This window comes from Diadema antillarum, unplaced genomic scaffold (genome assembly GCF_040938485.1).
Source record: "Diadema antillarum isolate AM-2024a unplaced genomic scaffold, OU_Dant_1.0 seq00000090_RagTag, whole genome shotgun sequence".
NCBI lineage: Eukaryota > Metazoa > Echinodermata > Echinoidea > Diadematoida > Diadematidae > Diadema > Diadema antillarum.
In genome coordinates this window covers 456,650-480,322 of record NW_027271180.1, presented here as the reverse complement: position 1 = coordinate 480,322, position 23,673 = coordinate 456,650, and the positions used below count along the sequence as shown (strand labels likewise).

The following is a 23,673-nucleotide window of genomic DNA, read 5'->3' as shown; positions in this document are numbered from 1 at the left end:
GGTGAAAATATCGCCATGCAGTATTACAAGGGTAAGTTCACCTTTGATAGCCAGGGTGTCAATTCGCAAAAACGACATCTTGCAAAAATGTCTGTGATTTCCTCATTAGAGAGAAAATGTGTACGCGAAAATAATAGCTTTACAGTACAGCTGATGAATTACATTTCCTCTATTCCAATCTTCACATGATGAGGGAGAAAGTGTAAATATCGTTTACTCGAAGTGGCCCAATGCGTTGAATTTGCAGAGTATATACTCTGAATTGTTAAATTCTGCCAAAGACAGTTTTAAAGACAGTTTTGATGCCAAAAGACATTAATATCTGAAGAGGGAATTATGGGGGAAAAAAGACAGAGGGACACAAGAGGGCAAAGATCTTGAGAGGAAAATTGCTTCCAGATGCTATTTTTAGTCTCGGTCGAATAAACAAATAATACTAGGCAGGGTCTGATTGCACAGAGGGGTGCTTGAAAGGACCCAGCTCCTGAATCTACTTTGTAGTCTAGCTCCCTACTCTGGCTACTTATGGTCTGGCTGTGACAAGAAAGATTGGGGGGGGGGGGGCAGATTGTAAATTTGATCCAGTGTCTACAAATATGTGGAATTTTCATGCTATTTTTATCTTCTAATGGAAATTCACATAGCAAAACAATTATCAAGGACAGTAAACTACTGAGATGTCAATAGAATGCTGAGATATGAAAGCTATCTGTACATACACCTGTACATGTACTGTAAGAGCAGATTCAATACTGGACCAAACACGAAACACAGAAATCACATTTGTGTAGTGAATAATTAAGTGGTATATCATTTAACCCATCCACGTACGGGCCTCTGTGTAATCTGTAATATCGTGCCTGCCTAGTAAGTTGGCCATGAACTTGGGCGCGATCTTCCCTACGGCGCGATCTACACGCGAAGAGCATTCATACGTCATCGAAAAAACTGCCTGTGTCATTCCCACTAGGCAGGAGGGATGATGCGTGTACACTCGTGCTAATATGCACTTAGTTGACTCAATACAGCACTAGTTTATGTGAATTTTATGAAAAGAAATAATAAATTGTGCAGGAATTATGAAAAAATATTGTTTCTGTGTATTTCATCGATAAATCCTCTTCATTTCAAGCCATCTGTAATCACATCTTACCCACTTGCGAATCGACGTGTCCATAATGTCCTCGAGCCCCCCCGAGATAGCTCTGGAACATTCCATTCAATGACGGGGTTTTTATTTTGCAACGTTATCTAATAACTCTCATGTAAGCAAGTTCTTGCTATGGCTAATCTATTTTGTAATGTATCACAATCTATCTATGCTGAGATAGCCTAATTCAAATTTGCAGAGACATAGAAAAAGATTTGTTTTACAATCGTGATACGTTCAACTACTCATTTACCCTGTGCTGAAATCCGCATGTCTGCTCCGCACATGTTATCGCTATCGCTCAAACTTCGATCGCGATGGCTTGTGTGTGTACAGGTACACAGTGCTAGTGTGACGTGTGTGGAGAAGCATGGGGCTGAAAAAATACGAACTCCACGTGGTGTAGTAGAAAACAAATCGGACGTTCGAAGTCGTACATTCAAGAGCTAAAACAGACAAATAGCGAATTCAAAGTCCACTGAAAAGGTCTTGACATTGTAATGTATGTTCCAAAATCATGTCTGGCTTAGTTTTGAGAGAATTTTCTACACGCACGAGATCAGGAATGAGATCGGTGAACTGGCTAACAACGTGTGTACTGTGAACATGTGACTGGCTTGTGCACATGGCCTAGCTAGGTGATCGTGAGAGTGCGGCAAGAACGCTAGGAATGCACCCGAGATGCGGTGTGTTGCAAATTCTTGGGGTGAAATTAGACTTCCTTCTTCAGCCCGTCTAGTATCTATATTTTTTTCAATAATTCTAATTCTTCATAAAATCACGATAAAAAGACTTCATATATTCATTTTATATTTTAGAAGCGTAATATGAAATATTTTGGTGTTTTTTTTTCAGTCAAAAAAAAAAAAATAGTTTGAATAAAAAAATAATAATAAATAGTCGTTCTTGACTCAAGTCTAATTTCCTGCGCCTTCTTGCAGTTACCCCGCAGTTGCCCATGGATACGATGCATAAATAATCAGCTGTTTACTGAGTCAGTCGTACTAGTGTACTCTTGTTCAAATTGAGAGGATTGTTATTTTATCGGCGGCACTTAGTTGTATAATCTCATCCAATAAAAAGACAAATTCAAACATCAAATGGTGTGACAGTTTTTGTCAGAATTCCCTATCAATTTCAACTTGTTGCCAGGATAGTTTTCAGATTTCACTTGCTTCATTATCGAAGCTGTTTGACATTTGAAAGAACTGCTCCATAAAGAAATCACCTTTCATTTGTTATTTATTTTCACAAACAAGTATTTTGGTCACTTGAATATTTCTTAGTATTATTTCAATGTCATGATATTTCATGATGGTTATGTATTCTGTCTTTACATGGCAAGATGGGATTTTTTTTTTTTCCATCCAGGGTCAAAGAAGAAAGTGACAGGAAGGAAACCAAAAGGATAGGGAGGAAATGAAAAGGATACAATGAAACACCTGATCAGCAGGCTCTTTTTTATTACAATGGTGAATGCAGTACATCAGAATTTAAGTACAGTTCTAAATAATTTATCAGTTGAAAAATGAGCAAAGAAAATGGATTTCATCGAGTTCTAAATGAAAACTAAACTAGCATCGCCATTATGATTTAGATCTACAACCTAGTGCTAGTACTACAGAATAGACCTGATGCAAACTTGTTGTCAAGCTTTTGGTCGAGTTTCTTCAGAGACACGAATTTTGGTAGCACAATACCCGAGTGAATAAGAAAAAGGAAAAAAAATATAAATACACAACTGTAATGCAGGTCTCTAGACCACTCCCGTGCACGATTGGACGAGCGAGCATCAGCCCCCGTTTCTTCAGTGTCACTCTCGTCATTGGCCTAGGCTAGGCTACTCGTGTCGTAGTTTTACTCGCCATCATCAATGTCATACATGGTTACACAAAATAAATTACATCTTGCCATCACCTCAACCACAGCAAAACCCTGAATATCACTCCCATCATAGTCACTCTCAGCTCACAAGACATATCAGCAAACGATACAGACATCGCAGACCTAGCTAACTAGCTCTAAATGGGGTCCCTCTAAACATAGTTGTAACTACGCCACGTTAGACATTAGTTGTACACAAAAATGAAACGGAGGTGAAAAACTAGTAATGAATACACGAAGATCATCAACGATGGCATATTACCGTAGAAAAAAATACACAGAACATCTTGCACCCAAAAAAAAAAAATCGAGGTAAAAAACTACGATGAGAAAAACTAGGGTGAAAACACGATGCTTGGAAGACGAACGATGAAGACACTACGGCAAAAATGCTTACACGGAAAAGTAACGAGTGGGTGCCACACAAACTACGTGTTTTCGCACTTACGTAGATAAGCTACATCGTGTTCAATCAAAAAACTCAACAAACACTAGGACAAAAACTCACCTCTAAATTGTTGCAAACGAGATAATCACTTAGAAAAAATGAACAAAACACTTTCAGAAGTACGATTGTACTCTGAGAATGAAAGATATAGAATGATACGAAAGCAAAAGAGAGAAAAGAGAGAGAGAAATGGACGGGAAACCTAGAGAAGTTACCCACACTCACTAACGTAAATGGAATTCAACACACACACCCCCGTGCCCCAGCATAGCAGTACACGTACACACACAAGGAGATATCGTCAAGCACTCTCTATGAGGAGATCGATATCACGATACCGCGCGTAAGAAATCACTGCAGTTGCTGGGGCAACAAAGATACATGCGCGCTGTAAACATGAATATTGATTAGTTTCTCAGCAGGCTCGAACCCCTGGCAGGTGTTTTGGCCAATAAGAGACATTCTAAAATATGTTTCTTTGCATAAATTATTTTTCTGAGTCCCAGTAAGGATCTCTGTGATTGGCTAAAATTATTCTACAGCTCCTGGCCAAGCCTGAGGTCCTAGGACGCCCTCTTTTGGTCATAAATAATAAAAACCACGTTTTTTGTGGGAGCTGACGGGGATGGGTTAAAAGGGCAAACAAAAGTGTTGCTTTCATTTTCAACAGCCAAATAGCTGAAAATTGCACAACTGTCTCTATGTCCACCTTTTTACATTTTGTATGTGCTATGTTTCTGATACATGTACATGTACATGTAGGCCTATGCTTTTGCTTTTAGCACCTGGTTTCCATACATTGTAGATACTGTACATTGTACAAGCTGCTATCAATCACATTGCTGAAATACACTGCATGGAGGGGAAACCCCTTCCTGCATATCTATACTGAAGATATGATGACATCACTGCATGGCAAATGTGCTTGTGCATATCAGTCCACTGTATCAAAATATCACACATTATATAGCCAGGAATAAAATGTATTTGCTCGTGGGATGAGAAGTGGCATACATATATGTATGAAAATGGGTAATAAAACCTGTTTTAGAGTGAGTTTCTTCCCCTTGTCTCCGTCTGTAGAGGGTGACAAATTGAAGAAACTCATACCTGAACCTTCACCCCTCTGAATAATATCCTGTTTTGTTTGTGCCTTTGGATCTTTTCAAGCTACTCATTCTTTGATATCATTCATTCATATTTTGTATGACTTGCATTTTCTAGAGATGCATTTGAATGCACTTCATATTTGCTGCCTGATGTTAAAGGGTTACTACATAATCATGCAAGTGTTAATACCGGTAACTGTGTTTCAACAGCACGTCAAAGAAACATTTCCTTCATAAATGTAGTTTGCAGCTGAATATAGAGCCAGGTCAGTATGTGGCAAGCATCCTCAAATATGCACATAACGTCATGGTCATATGATGCTAACAGCTATTTTTAAAGAAGTTTATGAGATGCCACAAATATAAAAATACTCCATTATCAAAATACAAAATTCTCTAAGTATCGCATGGTATTTCTAGTCAGTTTGACTTTGTTTGCATCCGATATTCATGGCAGAAACCTGGAAAACAAAAACTCTGTAAGCCTTGAGAAGGACTAGCTGTTGAACCCTTACCAGAGTTGACACAGCACCTGTTAGATAGCTCCAGCATGGATGCTCAACCTTTGACCCCCGAATACTGATTTGAGTAACAGAGGAGGACTTGATAAATAGGATCATGTCAAAGCCTGAAGCAGCGATAGGTTTCTCAATACACAAGTGAATGTCAAATCACAGACAACTGCAGACAGCCATTCTATTAAAAAAAGAAGAAAAACAAATTAAAGGAAACCAAAATCCAAAGAGAAATGTGAATTGAGTGAAAGCAGCAACATTAGTAGAACACATCAGTAAAAGTTTGAGGAAAATCAGACAATCCATGCAAAAGTTATGAATTTTTAAAGTTTTGGTATTGGAACTGCTGGATGAGGAGACTACTAGAGGTTATGATGTCATGTGTGGACAACAATATAAAGAAAATATAAAGGGAATTCCAAAAAAATTCACTTTTCTAGCATGATAAAAGAGCACTTGACTAACCGCATTCAGAAAGAAGGGGAAATATTTGCTACCCTTAAAGGGGAAGTCCGGACGATTATCAGCCGTTTCGTGTGTAAAGAACAATATTTCATGAACCTATTACCCTTTTCCCGACGAGAAAAGACCATCAGATACATTTACTATGATTTTTTTTTAAAATAAGGTAATTCTTCATGTTCGAATCCGTCGCGAGCTGCCCTTCGTACTATCTGTCCCAGGATGCATTGCGCGTGACGTATCGGGCGCAGTTTCCTCAGCTGAGAGCACCGCGAGCGAAACCCAGCTACGCATCGATCTCCCATTGCACTGCTGACTGCGGGCGGTATCTGCATGCCTGCATAGGTGTGCCTTGTCGGCGCTACTGCAGGAGACCGTACACCGATTTAGGAGTGCTGTTGCCAAACGCTGTATTCCTTTATTCAAATAATCTTCGTTATATATCTATATAAAATCTTCAAAGATTAATGTAAAATAGTTGCAATGCTATAACATTTTCGTTTAAATTGAAATATGTATGTATTATAATACTGCCGTACTTATTAGTGTCCACCCCATCACTTACAATGCATTAGCTGTTGTCGGGCTGTGCAGGCATACATTTACGTCTGCTGCTGCCAAGTGCTATCACAATCCGCGATCGTTTTTTCGACTTCTGAGTGTGGACAATCTGAAATCAGTCTGTCAATGTCAGAATTATTGCCTCTTTTGTTGTCCGAGACTGTTGATAAGTGTGTCTGACGGTGATAAAATACGACAGTATACATGTAACTTGAACCGAGGAAGAAACGCCAGCGCCAGCTTGGTACCGCCGCCGCGCCGCGCCGGTAACTACGACCAGCAGCCCAATACACACAGCGTAATCGGGCTGCGTGTTGTAGCATTCAGGATCATGTAAAGGTAGTATCGTGGATAGATATCAATTTAAAATCGAAATATTTCTTCAATTTGAAGACTTACTAGTAAAGTTAAAGTATTGACAACACCCTAACACTTGACACATCGGCATTTTTTTAATGAAGCAATAGATCATGCCGCGTGCATCCGCTGTGTGGTCAGAGACTGTTGAGCGGTACGCTACTACCGCTTGCTTGGCCCGTATCACCGTTGCTCAAGCAGGGCTCCTCCGAGCCAGCTGACGCTCCAAGCAAAAAGCAATGTGAGGATGAAACGTCACGCTGTCACGTGATCTTTCTCGCCGGCGTACAGAAATCGAACGGTTACGATTCAAAATTAGTGATGCTAAAAAATCGATTGTGGCGAGTTGGGAGGGTCTTTGTCAATGAAACTTACTCATTATGGTCCTTTATTTATGTAGATTTTGGTTAATTTTTTTCAAAATCGTCCGGACTTCTCCTTTAACATATGTCAGTATCAAGTTGATGAAATGTGTAATTTTCACGAAAAATTAATTTTTGTAAAATTCCCTTTATATACATATTTGTGGATTAACAGTGTCTCAAAATGCTGATTCTGCCTTCAAAAAATTGAGCCTAAATGCACTCAAGGCTATCACTTTGATTGGCTGGCAATACAATGTATTTGCCATGCCTGTGATCTCTTTCGCTGAGCTACTATGAATGCCGTAACACTTATGTATTAAAGTATTGTACGCACGAAGAACAAACCTGCTACAACGAGGAGGGGAAATTCCTCATACCGGGCTAATTTAGGTTATAACTGTCTTACATTTTTGGCAGAAGCAAAAACTGGATGCAGTTGATACTAAATCTAATTATGCCATTTTAGCACCAAATCACTTCTTTTAATAGTGAATTTGTTTTTACTTCTTCTTATATCGTTATCACGTGGTCGCCACTTGATGCAGACCTCCGAAACAGGCAGGCAGATGAAATTAACCGCTAACCTAATTACTTCCTTTTTGGAATCTATTCCGCGCTGTACAACTTCCTGCTGACTGCTCTATTAACGTCCATGTCAAGTGTACTCTAAATCAAGCGTAGAAAATAAGGAAACACTCTTGTGGTAGAATTGACCCCGACCTTTCTCTTTTTCTTCTTCTTTCATGGAAGAAAGAGAGGATGGAGATATGTTAGATGTATACTTTAAGTGCCTATAATCCATGACTATCTCATGAAGGATGAAGAACAAGGTTATAGATTTAAAATATGACTTAACTGTGCTGCAAATTGAAAATGCATTTCCAACTCCTGTATTCCTCTATCATTTGAATACTGAGTTTAATGTTTTCCTTACATTCTGTATCTCCGAGGTTTGCTCATATTGTACACTGTATCTTGTCAACCAATGACTTGCACACAGTATTGTATGCCATTGATCTTTTGTATGTAATAGTTCAAACTCTCTTTCGTCTGTATAGTTTCTATGAGACTTTCACTATATAAGTATTACTGTACAAGCTAAAATTTTCGCGTACAGATATTTTCGCGAAATGCTAATTGGCGGACATTTTCGCGAAATGCTAATTGGCGGACATTTTGTGTTGTTATTTGGCGGTTACGAGGGTCTAACTGAACTTAGTTATTCGCATGTTGTTATTGTCGCGGTTCAAAGGCGATTCGCGAAATTCGCGAAAATAAAACCACCGCGAAAATTTCAGCTCATACAGTACATAATATGATATTAATATGATGTCATCATCCAATCATGGTTGATTTCAAAATGCAGGAATCACCGTCAATACGTTAACATTGGGCTGTCAGACAATTTCACAAAATGTTACTTTTTCAAAAATAAGCTTCCTTATCCAGATTCTTTCATTCAAATACTTTTCATGTACAACAGATCTTTATAATCTTTTTACTTGAGAATATGGGAAGAGATACAACAGGGCTTGACATTTATAGTGGTGGCCCAGAGGCCCGCAGTCAGTTTAAGTTGATGTCTGGCCACCAAATTTTCCTATACGTGCATGGTCTGAGCGGGATCTAAGATTCAAAAGAAATTTTTATATTTATTTAATATTTTGGGCAACCAAAATTTCATTTAATTTGAAGATTTTATTGGCACAAACAGGCCACTAGAAAGAGAAAAAGGGAAAACAAAAATTAGTGTTGAGCCCTGTACAATGACTGTTCTCAGGGCAGAAATACTTTACTGTAGATATTATACAGTGACATTGTACGATGCACATGTGGTTTAAACTTGAACAATGTTTCAGCTGAAAATAATGATCTCGTTGCCAAAGAAGAAATGGGGGAAAAAAAGTCATATTAAAACCCAGACATTGTGGAAGGTGGGGGGCAGCACACATTATCACATGCCTTGTGTCATTTCTGTAACACATTGTAGACAGATGCTGTGCATTGTGGTAAGTCCTAAGTATTATTTTAGGGGGTAGAGATGGGGCGGGGATGGCAAACCACCAAGTTCAAGATTACCCACAAGCCTAGCACTCAGGCATCACAAGACTGTAGCATGCCAAGGGGACACACAAGGCATGCAATAACCAACACACTGAGCCTTCACAAGCAACTTTCTCTGTTGCTTCACATGAACATTATCTTACACATTAAAAAAAGAAAAGGACAGACACACAACATCACTTTGTGACTTAAAATGTGATGATGGCTAAAAATATCACAAAAAGGCTACCTCGCAATTCTCGTAAAATGTCAGCAATGATGCAGTGTTATCCTGTAGCCCAGAGTGCCATCTTTTACTGTATTGACAATCTTATTTGCAAGATTCAACAGAGGGTAAGAGGTATTTGACCACGGAAGTAATTTTCAATTAACTGATGATTAGCTACAGCCTAGGAAACTCGGATACAGAGTGTTAAATATTGTCAAAGACTTCTTGCATCATGTTTATGATTAGGTACACTGTAATACAGTGTACATGGATTTTATACCATTTCAAAATACAGCACATTGAATTATAGAAAGTCAATTTGAAAATGATGACTTACAGGGATAAAGTGAAGATACACATGTAAGATCATATACAAATTGTATTGATTTGTGCTTTGGAGACAACATGTATACATGTGTATCTGTGTTACTTGATGGTGGTCTTGAATCCCTACTGTTGTCCAGGGCCCAACTGAAGGGCCTCAAGGAAACTTGTTTGGTCAAGATGACAAGGATCTGTCAAGGCAAATATTTGTGATGCAATCTCTCACTCTATAATGCACTGCTTGTATACACTGGTCTACACAAAACGGTTTCAAGAGGGATGTGTTCTATGCAGGTGTGATACTCTTTGTTTACCAAACCAATGTTTGAATCAGCATTCCTCTCAATAACACATACGTTGTAGGTATAGGAGATTTTGAGTGTTTCATTTATTTACAAGGGATACAACACCAAACTTTAAGCAAAAATACACTGTATGATGTACAATGTAGCACAAAACCAGTACCTCATCAAAGGACCAGGCTGGTTAGTTGCTTATTTCACATTTCACATGAAAACATGTCTATTTTGGTCTATCATTGTCAAGGAATTTGTGGCAACCATCTTTCTTTCTGGCAGATGACATTTAGAATAAAACTGGCATCTGATATATCCAATTTTAGCTCAAAGCAACAAAAAAAAAAAAAAAAAAAAAAAAAAAAACTGCTCTTGTAGTCGAGATGGGGAATACTGTTCTAGTCAAATTTCTTCCTGCACATGTTCAGGACATATTGTATAATATACAAACATCAAACTATTGCCAGCTGCTGCAACAGCAAATGACCCATGCTTTTCCCCCTGTAAACCCAATTTATGCCAAAGATCAAAACTCCACAATCTACACAATTTTGACATGATTGAGCTACACTGTAGTTAATGGTTTACAACTGAAATAAAGTACTTTTTTGTACAACTGTAGCTACTCAGAATAAGAATCACTTCATTCATTCAAGATACAGCTACTCCCATAACATATATATGAATTATGCATGATACCAACATGTATGAATGGTACCATGATATTCACATTTTGAATCTTTGAATTCTGAATTCTGAAAACAGTGTGCAAGTGACTAATTTCTCTTGGTGAGTAGAGGTTGATATTTTACCAAGCCTCTGAGGACTGAGGTTCATTGAGTCATTGTCTGCTAAAGACTGCTCACAATTTCACAAACAAACCACCAAACTTTTTAATTTGCTAAGCCCGAAAGAATTAATTCTTGCAGTGCGGCAATGCTCATTGTCACAAAACATCTCGAATGAAGATGTTCCAGTGTGATATCCACAAAATTAAAGAAGTACATTTGTATCTTGAAGGCATAAGTTGCTCATTTTTATATGAATCTGATGTGCTTCGCATGTTGCCGAGCAGCTCGGGGGATTAGTAGGCAAGATGTCCCTATCTCTGTCAGTTGTGGGGATGAGAATAACCTCCCTTGGATTATACTTATCATGACAAGCATGATAACTACAGCAACACTCCTAGTTCACTGGGGCTGTTCTCTGTACAGTCCCACTGTGACTAATCCATGTCTTGTCTGGAGCGACCTGGCATTTATCAAGCACATGACGCAAACAGCATCGCCAAACACTTGACTACGACAATCAAGAACATGATTGATATTGCACTCATAATGTAGTTTTCTAAGCATGCCATACTCAGATTAGGCAGCTCAGCATTGTCAAACAAGTTCTCCAGTTTAGGAGCGGATTTGTGTCAAAAGTCTGACCTAACCTCCATAGCCCTTTCACTTTCATGACGTACTTTGCGCTTGGCTGAAATCCAAGACCTTTCCATAAATTTGTCTACTGTGTCAGTATTACATTTGAATGCATAAATCTATTAACATAACTATCTGTGATGATAAAATATCAAGATGTAGAATATGTTCTTTAAATCTGCAGCCTTGTATATTGTACTAGCAAATATATACAATACAATTGAATTCTGGGCATCAAACAAAATGCTCACAATTGAATGATCTCTATTTCTGTTCTTTAAAATTATTCACTAGTAGATTCTCAGTTTCACATTTAATCTCACATACATTGCACTTCACTTGTTGCTCATACAATATGGCACAGGTACTTGTATTGTGTAAGACTGCACTCAAATGTATTAAAGGACAAGTTCATCTTCATAGACATAATTGAGTGAATGCAGCCATGTAGAAGGCATCGGTGAGAGTTTGAGGAAAATCACAATCCGTTCAAAAGTTATGAATAGCCCTTTGTGAAGTTTCTGCTCAGTCACTGCTGGATGAGAAGACTAATACCTCTTGAGATATCACATGTGTAAAACGATATAAAGAAAAAAAAAGAAAATTCAACACATTTACACTTTTCTCGCTTAATAAAAACACTTGACTTGTCTCTTTCGGAAGGCAGGGGGAATAATATTACCCTTTTAAACATATGTCAGTGACAAGGAAATGTGCACTTAAAAAAAAATAATGATAAATCCTCTTTTTTTCCTTTCTATCGTTCTACGCATGTGACATCATACACTGATTAGTCTTCTCATCCAGCAGTGACTGCGCACATACACAAGTACTTTAAAAATTCATACTTTTGAACGGACTGTCCAATTTTCCTCAAACTCTCACTGATGTGCTCTACTAATATGACTGCATTCACTCAATCCACGTCTATGAAGGTGAACGTGTCCTTTAAGAGTCTGGCAAAGATGTTGAAATCATGACATCATGATCCTGATACAATTTTGGCCTCAGCAAAAACAAAAAGACAATGATGCTTGTGAAATTTTGCATCTAGAATGCTAACAATACTCTGGCCTCTGGATCGTCCTCAGACTGATGTCTGGCTACCATCTGTGACATTTCATTTGTAGGCTTGGCAAATTCTCCTGTTGAATCGGTACTGTCTGTACAGATACAGATAGGCCAGTTACGGCAAGCAGTACAGTGTACACTACTGAATACGCAACTCAAATAACTGTGGGTTTAGGAGAAATACAGCGTGACCAGATTAGACATATCAAGGATACTATAGGGTGGATGACATGCAAGAACGACCAAACAACTGAAGCTGATAATTTTTGCCTTTCATACTTGCATGGAAATTTGCAGTGTGTACAGTGTACAATGTAGTTCAAGCCACAGAGCCAACCCACACACAATGAGAACAATCATGTGCACAGAATTTTCACCGAGTACTGTTTTCCTTAAAACAAAATTATTGCCCAGCCGTTAATGCATCATATTGGCAAGTACAGTTGCAGATGTACAAGTGTACACCTTATACCAAAAGTAAAGTATAATACTTTTATGGACTGTTCTGCATAAAGCCAGAATTACAATTGTACACATGTGTGCGAACCAGAAAATATCCAAACACAAATATTAAAAGCTTTGTAGGCCTACTCTTTTTGGCAGGGAGTGGACATGGGTTAGGCATGGTACAGACAAATTCTGTTCATGAAATCAATGCTTCAAGGATTATGGCCTTCGTTTTAAAAAAAAAAAAACACAACAACAACAACAACAATGAGGACAAATTTGAACAATGTGCATGGTATGCCTTTCCAAGGGCATCTCAATTGCACTGTAAGGTTGATTTGAGTGAGGACATACATTGTAGTAGCTGCCACACTGGGCAAGCGATATCATTCTCATTTTTCCTCCCTTTGACTGTTTTTCACTTTAAATCATTGAATGATTTTCAACAAATAACAACATGGGATTAGAAATGTATACTTAGAGCACCAATCCCATCAACAAGAAGAGCTGACAGACTTTCCCTTGAAGACTCTTTTGATGGGCACAAGATAGCTGTACTGTAGACAGCATACTGTAGTATTAAATCTACTGTACATGTACAGTCCTCTTTCTGCAAGGAAAATCAACGAATGGGGGAAAAAGTTTTGCATTGGCCTACACAGTTTACACGTACTATGCAGATGAATTAAAAGCTACTTCAATGTGGTACATACAGTGTAGGCCTACAACATGTACACTCACATGTTACCCTGTCAAAGGTGAAAATAATTTGTTGCCCCAAGAAAAATAATAACCATACACTTGCCACAGTGGGGAATGCTTTTTAAAGAAAACTCACTGTAACTTACTGTACAATAAACAGAATGACAAATAATCACACTCTAAGACCATACAAACACTGCATGTAGAATTATCCTGGTGACAACTTTGCAGAAATCGCAGTCTAAACTGTTTATCATGTCTTCTGAGCATGCTATGATCAAAATTTGTCACTCCTTGCTTTAAGAGTAATCATGACAAGTTACAATGTACATGTACTTTATATGTAGGTTCCTAATTATGTGGGCAACCATATTTCTTTTATTCCTCCCTTTGCCAGATGACACATACAATGTACGCATGTAACAGGGAACAATAGTGAAGTACCGGTAGTTTGAAAATACAATATTGTACTCCTATTTCCAACTTTATAGCCAGACTGTACTATTAACCAACCACGGAGCTAAATTTTTGTAGTACAAAGTAGCTTCATAGTCATACTACTAAACTTTGGGTGAGGTAGGAGCCTATCAGTTAGCATTGGCTACAAGTATAATGTGCCTGAGTATCACTATCAGCTATCAGGCTGAATTATAGGGCTATGCAGAATTCTTTACATTCCAGTCCATACTTATCCCATTGGTGATTTACTACACCAGCTGCTGTAATTGAGGTTTACACTGCGGTGACCAGGTGAGTCAGAATTATTAGGTCCAGTCTCCTCCATACATCAATAGATACAATGTAGCAGCAGACAAACTACTGCTACTACTACATACAATCTGTACACAGTGTACAGGTGTATACTTTGTGTGCAATACATTGTATGTCTGTAGCCTTCAACAGTATGTAATTACCTCCGCTAAGGGAGGAGGTTATGTTTTCGTTACCGTTGGTTTGTTCGTTCGTTCGTTCGTCCGTGCGAAAAAATAACTCAAAAAGTAGTCTACGGATTTTGATGAAACTTGCTGGAAAGGTTTAATAGAATGACACAAGTAACAAACGATTAAATGTTGGTAGTGATCCAAGAATTTTGGGGGGATTTATGAAGGATTTTTGACATTTTGGCAGGTGGGGTCAATGAACTTGGGAGTTCAGGCTGCGCATATTGAGGTTTGCATGTGCGCACTAAAGTGCGTGCTCTTGTTTCTGTTAGGTTAGGCGCGCTGTGCAGCTGAAGGTTTATGACGTAACAAAGGCTTTTATATTGGGAAATCGGGCAACTTTCAGCACATACATGGGTGGAAATCACTGATATTGATCTCTTTGAAAGAACAAGATCAGTGATGGAAATGAGCTGCATGCTTGGTGGAGGTCTGCGCTCTCAGAGTGCTTCTCTAATTTACTATAGTTGTCATGGTATGACTGATTGAAGTACAGCTGTTTAAGATGGAATGAACATTATACTGTGTTTCCAATGGGGAAAGCTGAATCCAAAAAGTAAATTTGGCAAGGACACTCATTTGTATTTTTTTTTTTTTGTATAGATAACAGCAATGCAACATAGTGTATACAATGTACTGGCATACTATACACTTGACTATTGTATGTGTTATACATGATACTATGATTCAAACAACGATTATCAATGGTAAATGTCCCACCAGTGCATTCCAAATATGTGTACAATACTAAACATGTAGGTTAAAAATATTAATGCATTAGGCCCTACTCTTTCAATGCACAAAGTTCAAAAATTAAGTACCCCGTACCAAGTCTAGAAATTGTATTTTGTATAACCCAGACCAACTTGCTCATTACAGTGTGCATTGTATACAACAACCATTTTACAAAGTATCATGTACATAATACACTATTTCCATTTAAACTGAGTATTTCACAGGCTGGTATCTTGTACAGTGTATATAATGCAAGCTGGGCAAGACTTGACTTTATAGGACATTTGCTCTATATTATGTTGTATACAAGAAGATATCAAAGTCTGACACAAGGCAAATCCTCTTCGTATCGGCCCTAGACCTAAAGATTGATTGTGCAGGTTCATAAATCCCAAAGTCAACATGGTAAAAGGAAAATGAATAGGCCTACCCTGTATTACATTGGGAGTTGCTTTTCACCACATAATGAAATTCTGGCAAAAGAGAAATGAGAGGGATTTACAATTTACCAGTAGTTTAAGAATTTTAATGAATGAATTCCTCTTTGATGTTAAATATCAGTTCTCATTAAATATCAAAATCTCTACCAAGTGTGCTTTTGAAGATAAATCTTGGAAAAAAAAGGGAAAACTTAATTATTTAACTTGCAAGGCCTATCTGATCAACAAAATAATGCACAATTTAGTGGGCAAAGGCTAGAATTCTAATGGGTTTGCAGCAGCAGGATTACAGGCGTTTGGTATGAGTACAAAAGGTGTAGGCCTATACGTGTACAGAATGTCAAAAGCAAAGTTCATGTACAGTTCCACTTATCAGCTCATTACCTCCTGTATCAAAAGGGCAAAACAATTTGACTTCCATAAAGTTTTAAACTTACTTCATTGGTTCAAACTCACATCATATAGGCATACATTCGTACCATTCAAGCCAATATCACAGGGTACATTTGCTTATCTTGATGAAGACAGCAGTTCTGTACAGGTTGGCCTAATACTTTGGAATGACTACTCACTTCTATACTGTAGGCCTATATGTACTGTACATAAATATGTACCCTGTACATTCTACATGGTATAGTACAACTGATGATTCATAATATGTGATTAATAGAGAAAAATGCTTTGAGAAGAGAGAAAAAAAATTAATGGCAGAGACAGCTACTGTAGATAGAATGCATAAAGGAACAGCTATGATGTGAAACTACTGTTTAGGGAGGCTGTGTGCTGACAGTTCTACTGTACACTGCAGCTTTGTCAAGGCATCCCACTATGGGCATGGGAACTGCATGACCCCAGCCAGGTCAAAGGTCAGGAAAGGTCGGCACCAACAATTCCCAGAGGGTGTTCCCTTACCAGCTGATGGGCCTTACTGGTTTCCCTCTCTTCAACCAAAGAGAAGATATGTCACACACACTCACACACCCAGTAGCCTACTGATACACCGTACCAAACAAGGCACGTTTCATATAGGGAGCTGTAACACACTTGACTTTTGTAATATATGTATTAAAAAAAAAAAAAATTGGAAAAAGAGGGGTAGACCATAATGGTTAGCTACACCATCCATACTTGCCCAAAACTGGTAGAGATAGTAGCAACACAGCCTGTCTCTTAACCCATTAAAGGGAAGATAAACCCAAAGAGCAATGTGGATTGAGTGAAAGCAGCAACAATACTGTAAAACATGATATATATTCGCGGCATGAATATTTCGCGAATTGGAGCCGACGGCCTTTTTCGCAGCATGAAATTTTCGCGACTTGCCACTGGCATCCCAATGCATATTGTGTAGGCAAAAATTTTCGCGTGCATTTTAATTTCGCGAATGTTGCCGCTCGCGAAATTCGCAAAATTAAAATGCACGCGAACATTTCTCGTTTTACAGTAGTAGAACACATCAGTGAAAGTTTGAAGAAAATCGGACAATCGATGCAAAAGTTATGAATTTTTAAAGTTTTGGTGTTGGAACCGCTGGATGAGGAGACTACTAGAGGTTATGACATATGAGTGGACAACAATACCAAGAAAATATAAAGAAAATTCTACAAAAATCCATTTTTCATGAAAATTACAAATTCCATCAACTTGATATTGACATATGTTAAGGGTAGCAATTATTCCCTCTGCTTTCTGAAAGCGGTTGGTCCATTGCTCTTTCATAATTCTAGAAAAGTGAATTTTTGTTGAATTTCCTTTATATTTTCTTTGTATTGTTGTCCACTCATACAGTTGTACGTCATATCCTCTAGTAGTCTCCTCATCCAGCCGTTCCAACATCAAAACTTAAAAAATTCATAACTTTTGCATTGATTGTCCGATTTTCCTCAAACTTTCACTGATGTGTTCTACTAATGTTGCTGCTTTCACTCAATCCACATTGCTCTTTGGGTTTACCTTCCCTTTAAAGACGAGTCCCGAAATACTCAGGCAGGTGTCTATGGGAAATGTTTGTTGTATAGCAAAATCAGTCCGTCCCCAACGGGTTGGAGTGCCATATCTTATCTGCCCTTTGGTACAACTCAGTGAAAAAGCATAGCCATCCTACTTCAGCAGTTCCACATCCAGGGTCTATCATACATTATATATTGTATACTGGAAGATGTGAGATAAAGACTTTGGGGGAAAGTTGTAGGGCCTACTGTACATACATACTGTATATTTGTTTAGCTACTCAGGCTTGGAATTGAGAAAACAAATGTACAGAGTGCTACTTGAACATAATCATTTTTGTACAAACAATAAAGCCTTCTGCTATGTACAGTACACAGTTTGATTTTGCATAATGTTCACTCTACTACAGTACAAGTGAACACTTTTCCTTTGGAAGATGAATTTATGTTTAATACCAAATTTCCACCGAAATTTGTTTAAAAACGAGACATTTGGCATGATGATGACTGTATGATTCATGTCCTACAATATTGTAGCTACAATCTGCACAGTGCCCCACATTGTACTTTACTGTACCTTGTGATTCTAGTGTGGCAAACTTACAGAATGCTGACGTCATCTTAATCCACTTTATCTTTGGATGCTTAGAGGCATCTTTCCCTAGATGTACAATTCTGTATAACATACAATTTGTAGGAGTGACATAGCAAATAAAATACACTGTAAACTTTTTGTCACAGCTCTAACAGATGCCAGAAAGTGTATCTTTTCATCATCATTTGACTTCAATCATTTACAATACATAATTATGTATCCATTGACCACAGTTTCACAATCTAGTATAGCATCACTGCTGAACAAGTGTGCCTGCTACAGGAACATAGCACAGTTGTACAATACCGGTACTGTACTTGTGCACTGCACAATACACGAGAAGTACCTGGTAGTCGTGTGCTCTTAAATTAAACAGTTTTATTGTCTGAATCTGTGGAATCTGAGAAGAGATTGAAATCTGAAAAGACCAGACTGCTCCTTAAATAGAGAAAATGGTACCAGCATCTTTGATGAATAAATTGTATCACTTGTATGTGAAATACACACACATGCATTACATAAATTACTCTTATCTCCCCCCCCCCAAAAAAAAAAAACAAAAACAAAAACAAAAACAAAAACAAAACTATGATGGATTACATTAAAAAGAAGATACATTTATGTCTACATTGTAAACATAAACTCGGTACTGTATGCAGGTGAAACACACAGTACAAAATGTACACATTATACAAGCTGTATCATGGAAACACCAAAGGAATAGGCTCCACAGTTATTCCACATTGGGTATCAAATGAACTGAATACTGGCATGTACATGGGTGCGTCATATGTTGTGTGTGGGTATTTGTCAATGTGAACAAAAATGTTTCACAAGGAGTGGTCTACTTGTTTGGTTTTAAATCAGTTGTTGTTGTTGTTTCTTTTTCCCTGTTGGTATTAACCCCATAGACTTAATACACAGGCCACCAGGTTCCCGTACGGAACAGGTTAAGTGCAGTCAACTGCACCAATGCTTCATGCTTATTTTGAAGGACCATGACAACCTACCCCAGGTAGAGTGGTACATTCCAATTTTCCTTGTTTGTCTGTGCATACGATGACAACAAAAAAATAGTGTGAAATTATTGTGAAAAAAGAGAGAAGAAGAAATAGTCAGACACACTTGTCAGCCTGCCTGTAGCATGACATCAGAATGTGATTCTGTTCACAAGAATAACAACAACAAAAAGCACTGACTACAATGTTCATTGTATTTGTGTGAGGGGGTGTTCACTGACAAAATACAAGGAGCATGTAGTGTATACAAGAGAAAATCCCCAGCATTATCTGGCAAAAGGGCTAAGAACTGCTCAGCCTTGGCAGTGGTACAGCTGTAATTTGCATATCAATGATCTCAGATTTCTCTGTCCAAAGTTCACTACACTCTGTGATATGAGATGTAGGTGTGATAAGGCTTACCTCCTAGCTCTGGCAATGTAATCACATGGACCTGAATACAGCAGAAGGGGGACCCTCCATTTACAGTGAAAAAAATAAAAAAATTAAAAAAAAGGTTTAGCCCCAGGTATCCATTGGATTATAATGTGTCATTATGAAAGCAATATATCATAACCACAATGACTGCATTGAGAAAGTGAATAGGACTCGGAGTTATGTAGTCATGGTTGTAGTTGCACTTGTACCTGCAAATATATTCACAGCTGTTTAGATGTACAAAAAAAACATTGTACATTTGTACAATGCACTCATAGCTCACAGAGCACACACAATGCACAGCACATCCCTCCCTCTTTTTAAAGAGATAGTTGTGCACATTACTTCTCTATGGTGATCTTGCTGTCGAAAGTTGTTTTTGCTGTCTAATTCTATGAAATATGATGAACCCGTACAAAGTATGTAGATTCAACTGTAGGCCTATATTTTGATCCATGAAAACAAGAGAACAAGATATGAAGTAACTGTAAAATGCATTCTTGAATAGGTGTTATTTGGTGCAGAACCAACCAAAAAGCAACAAAGAAATGAACAAAGAAACTAACAAAATAAATTGTGGGAATTAAACTAAAACCAAAGAGATCAAAATTTAGGTTTGATGCTACCTGAATGTTAATACCATGATGGTAATAAGGTATCATATGAGAACCTACTTGTACAGTGTACCATGATGTAATCTTGATTATAATCAGAAGGAATGCAATAATTTTCTTGTTCAAATACAAAGTGTAGTGGTAGGCCTGTGAAGGAACCAACCTCACTTTTGCTGGCAGATTTCTCAAAACATATCCAAGTGAGGTTGCAAGCCTAGCCTTGAGAAATTGCATGCACCAATGTAGACATCAAGGAAGTGTGAAATTACTAGCACTCCTTGCAAAGCTCTCAACAAAATGTGAGTTTTCAGGCGATAACCACGTACCAGTAATAACCTGGGTATTTATGTCCACTGAAGGACTAAAAGCACACATTATTGGTAAAGAAAATGATCAAAGACATAAATAATATCTCTTTCCCTTTAATAGTCGTACATATCATTCCTGTAACAATTTCAAACATATCCCACAATCAGTTTTATATCTGTTTACAAAACCTAATACTTTCCAAAGGGGGCAGAGTCTTGTTGAAATGAAATGAAATCACATAAAATATCTACATTGTTCATTTCTGATAGATGAAATGACAGATGCATCACTGTTCTACTTTTTTTTTTTTTTTGGGGGGGGGGGGGGGCTGTAAAGTGTAATTTTTGTTTTGTTTGCATTATTCTCTTGAATGATAAGCTGTGCCAAGATCACTCCAGGAGTGCATTAATTGTTAGGCACTACCAGAAGGGCCATGTGTCTTTAATTACAAGTTTGGTTGTGGGTTTTTCATTTTTTTCATTGCACCTTACACTGTCAGCACCTCATACTCTGAGCAGCTTTGTGAGGGCCAAAGCTGTTGCTGTAAAAGCATAGGACAGAATAGCCATGTACATGTATCTTGCAACTCTAGCAGTGTAGTAGCAGAGTCTCTAATGTGTAGCTTTATTCCACATGTTCAAGCTGACCTGATGAATAACTGTGAAATCACACAAACAAAAGGCAAAAATTCTGCAGCATAAAATCATTTAGACATACGCTTGTGCAATGTATTAATCATAAAGCATGAGATAAAGTTCTGCGAATGGACACAATTCCACACCTCTGTGTAGCTGACACTAAGTACACGTATCATGTCAGGGGTCGTATGATAAACCAACTCCTGTCAACACTCTTACAACCACGTACCTCTGAATGCTTTCACCATAATGACAATACACTGAAAAACAGGCTGCCAAAATTCACACATACAATCAGGGAGACAATTGTACTGTGAGTGTAAACGATGTGTAGATTACACTTTGTGTGTGTGTGTTGACAGTGTGCATCTGTACGGCAACTACGTACAGTACATGTAGGGGCAAGCATGGTATTACCGGACGCATGGTATTACCGGACACGCACATTTTTGCGTACTAATGACATTCTGTACGCGCGAGACTTCGTAGATTAGCCTCACAGAACTTTGTATGGACCGAAATCGCAAAAAACGCCACATAAAAATGTAAAAACACGAAAAAATTCACATTTTACCTCAAATTTACAGTTGAGTGACCCGCACCTCGTTTATAGTTAATATTTATGCATGTTTGAATCACATTTCGCGACTGAAATCTATGAAATCCCACTCACATACAGGAAAAATGCTGAAGATTTTATTAGAACCAAAAGTTCACTGATCAATATCGGAAATTTGTAGCTATCGTCCTCAAACGCGAACGATGCGGAATAGTTGTGCGCTAAGGGGCACGCAACTCATCACCCGCGCGTGCAGCTCCCATAGACAAAGCACGTCATACTCTTAACCAGTTGTCGATTTCTCACAAGGTTTTATTGCGTGAACTGTTCGAAATGGTCAAGACAGACATTTTACTGCAAAATACGAAATTTGAGCCTCATTTGCCGATTTTTTTTTGGGTCATCCGCTCGGTGAGAATGTGTACGGTGATTTGTGGGATGAATTGTGATTCTGGTGCAAGGATTAGGTGCGAAAGACCTCGATTATTCGATTACGAAAATCGCGTCCGGTAATACAATGCAATTTTGCACTGCGCAAAAAAACAACTATTTTTAGAGGGGTATGTTTGAAGCATATTTTCTAAAAACTGGAATGAAGAATTGACGTAAGTTGGCTGAATTCTTAATTTCCATGAGTCTGTGAATAAGTGGTGTTATTTTTAGCCGAAATTCCATTCTATGAGTACGGAATTCAAAGCCACAAAGAAAAGCGTCCGGTAATAGGATGTGCCACCCTACATCTACAAATTATACGTCCCACAGCTGTAAGCAAAATCATTCCCAAATCAGGAAGGCTTAGATTACAGCCTTTAGTTTAGTTTTCGACCTAAACTTCTTAAAGTTTAGGAACATCATTTGACCGAAAGATCGGTCTGTATCTGTCTGTCGGGGAATGTTCCGCGGAGACTTCGTCTGGCTTCACGGATCCCCTCCGTATACGGAGGACAGCGTTAATGGCAAAATATAAAAGAGTCCTTCAGACAGACGGATCTTTCTGTCTAGAACATCATGTGTACCTAAATGAGATGAAAAGTTTAACATCAATTTCAACAGTTGTCCTTAAGTGGGCCCTCATAGGTTAGGGCCCAACGTTAGATTTCTAGCACATGCACATATTGAGCAATGTCTAGTGTAGACACCTCTGAGGCCTCTGGGATAGACCTCTCACCAGGTCTAGTTGATAGTCTAACTCTAACTTGTAAGCTTCTACATGAAGGATTTGACTGAAACTTAATCAGTTCGGGAAACCCACTCACAAGGGGGGCCCCTCCTTATAAGTAACCCGTCCCCCTTATAAGTAACCCCGTCCCCCTTATAAGTAACCCCCGGGGCACCCCTTATAAGGCGTCTCCACGCTTTTTTGCAATGCAACGCGAAAATGAAAGGACTGCGGCAATTCGCTTGATTATGTCCATAAAGCTTCACAAGTTTCCTAGTTACTCACGAAATTTGAGCAAAATCGGTTTGAGGCATCATATCTAAAATCGTGGATTTAAATGCGATGTCAAACGACCCATGCGAATGCTGAAATGCGAGCGATTACTGGCGTGAGTGTCGCCAGGCGCGGCGGCGCGGCAATGCTTGAGTGCAGACGTGGCGACTGAGTACGTACTCAGTCGCCACGTCTGCACTCAAGCATTGCCGCGCCGCCGCGCCTGGCGACACTCACGCCAGTAATCGCTCGCATTTCAGCATTCGCATGGGTCGTTTGACATCGCATTTAAATCCACGATTTTAGATATGATGCCTCAAACCGATTTTGCTCAAATTTCGTGAGTAACTAGGAAACTTGTGAAGCTTTATGGACATAATCAAGCGAATTGCCGCAGTCCTTTCATTTTCGCGTTGCAGTGCAAAAAAGCGTGGAGACTCCTTATAAGGGGTGCCCCGGGGGTTACTTATAAGGGGGACGGGGTTACTTATAAGGGGGACAGGTTACTTATAAGGAGGGGTCCCCCTTGTGAGTGGGTTTCCCGAACTGTAATGAAAGATCAGTCTGTATCTGGTCGTCGGGGACATGTTCCACGGAGACTGCATCTGGCTTCACGGAATCCCCTCCTGAGGAGGAGA

At 38.6% G+C, this 23,673-nt stretch overlaps 1 protein-coding gene across 1 annotated transcript in view; it reads right to left on the bottom strand.

The window, feature by feature from the left end:
- LOC139726581 (uncharacterized) overlaps positions 1 to 23,673 on the bottom strand; it is an 84,485-nt gene that overhangs the window by 59,988 nt on the left and 824 nt on the right. The window lies entirely within an intron of this gene.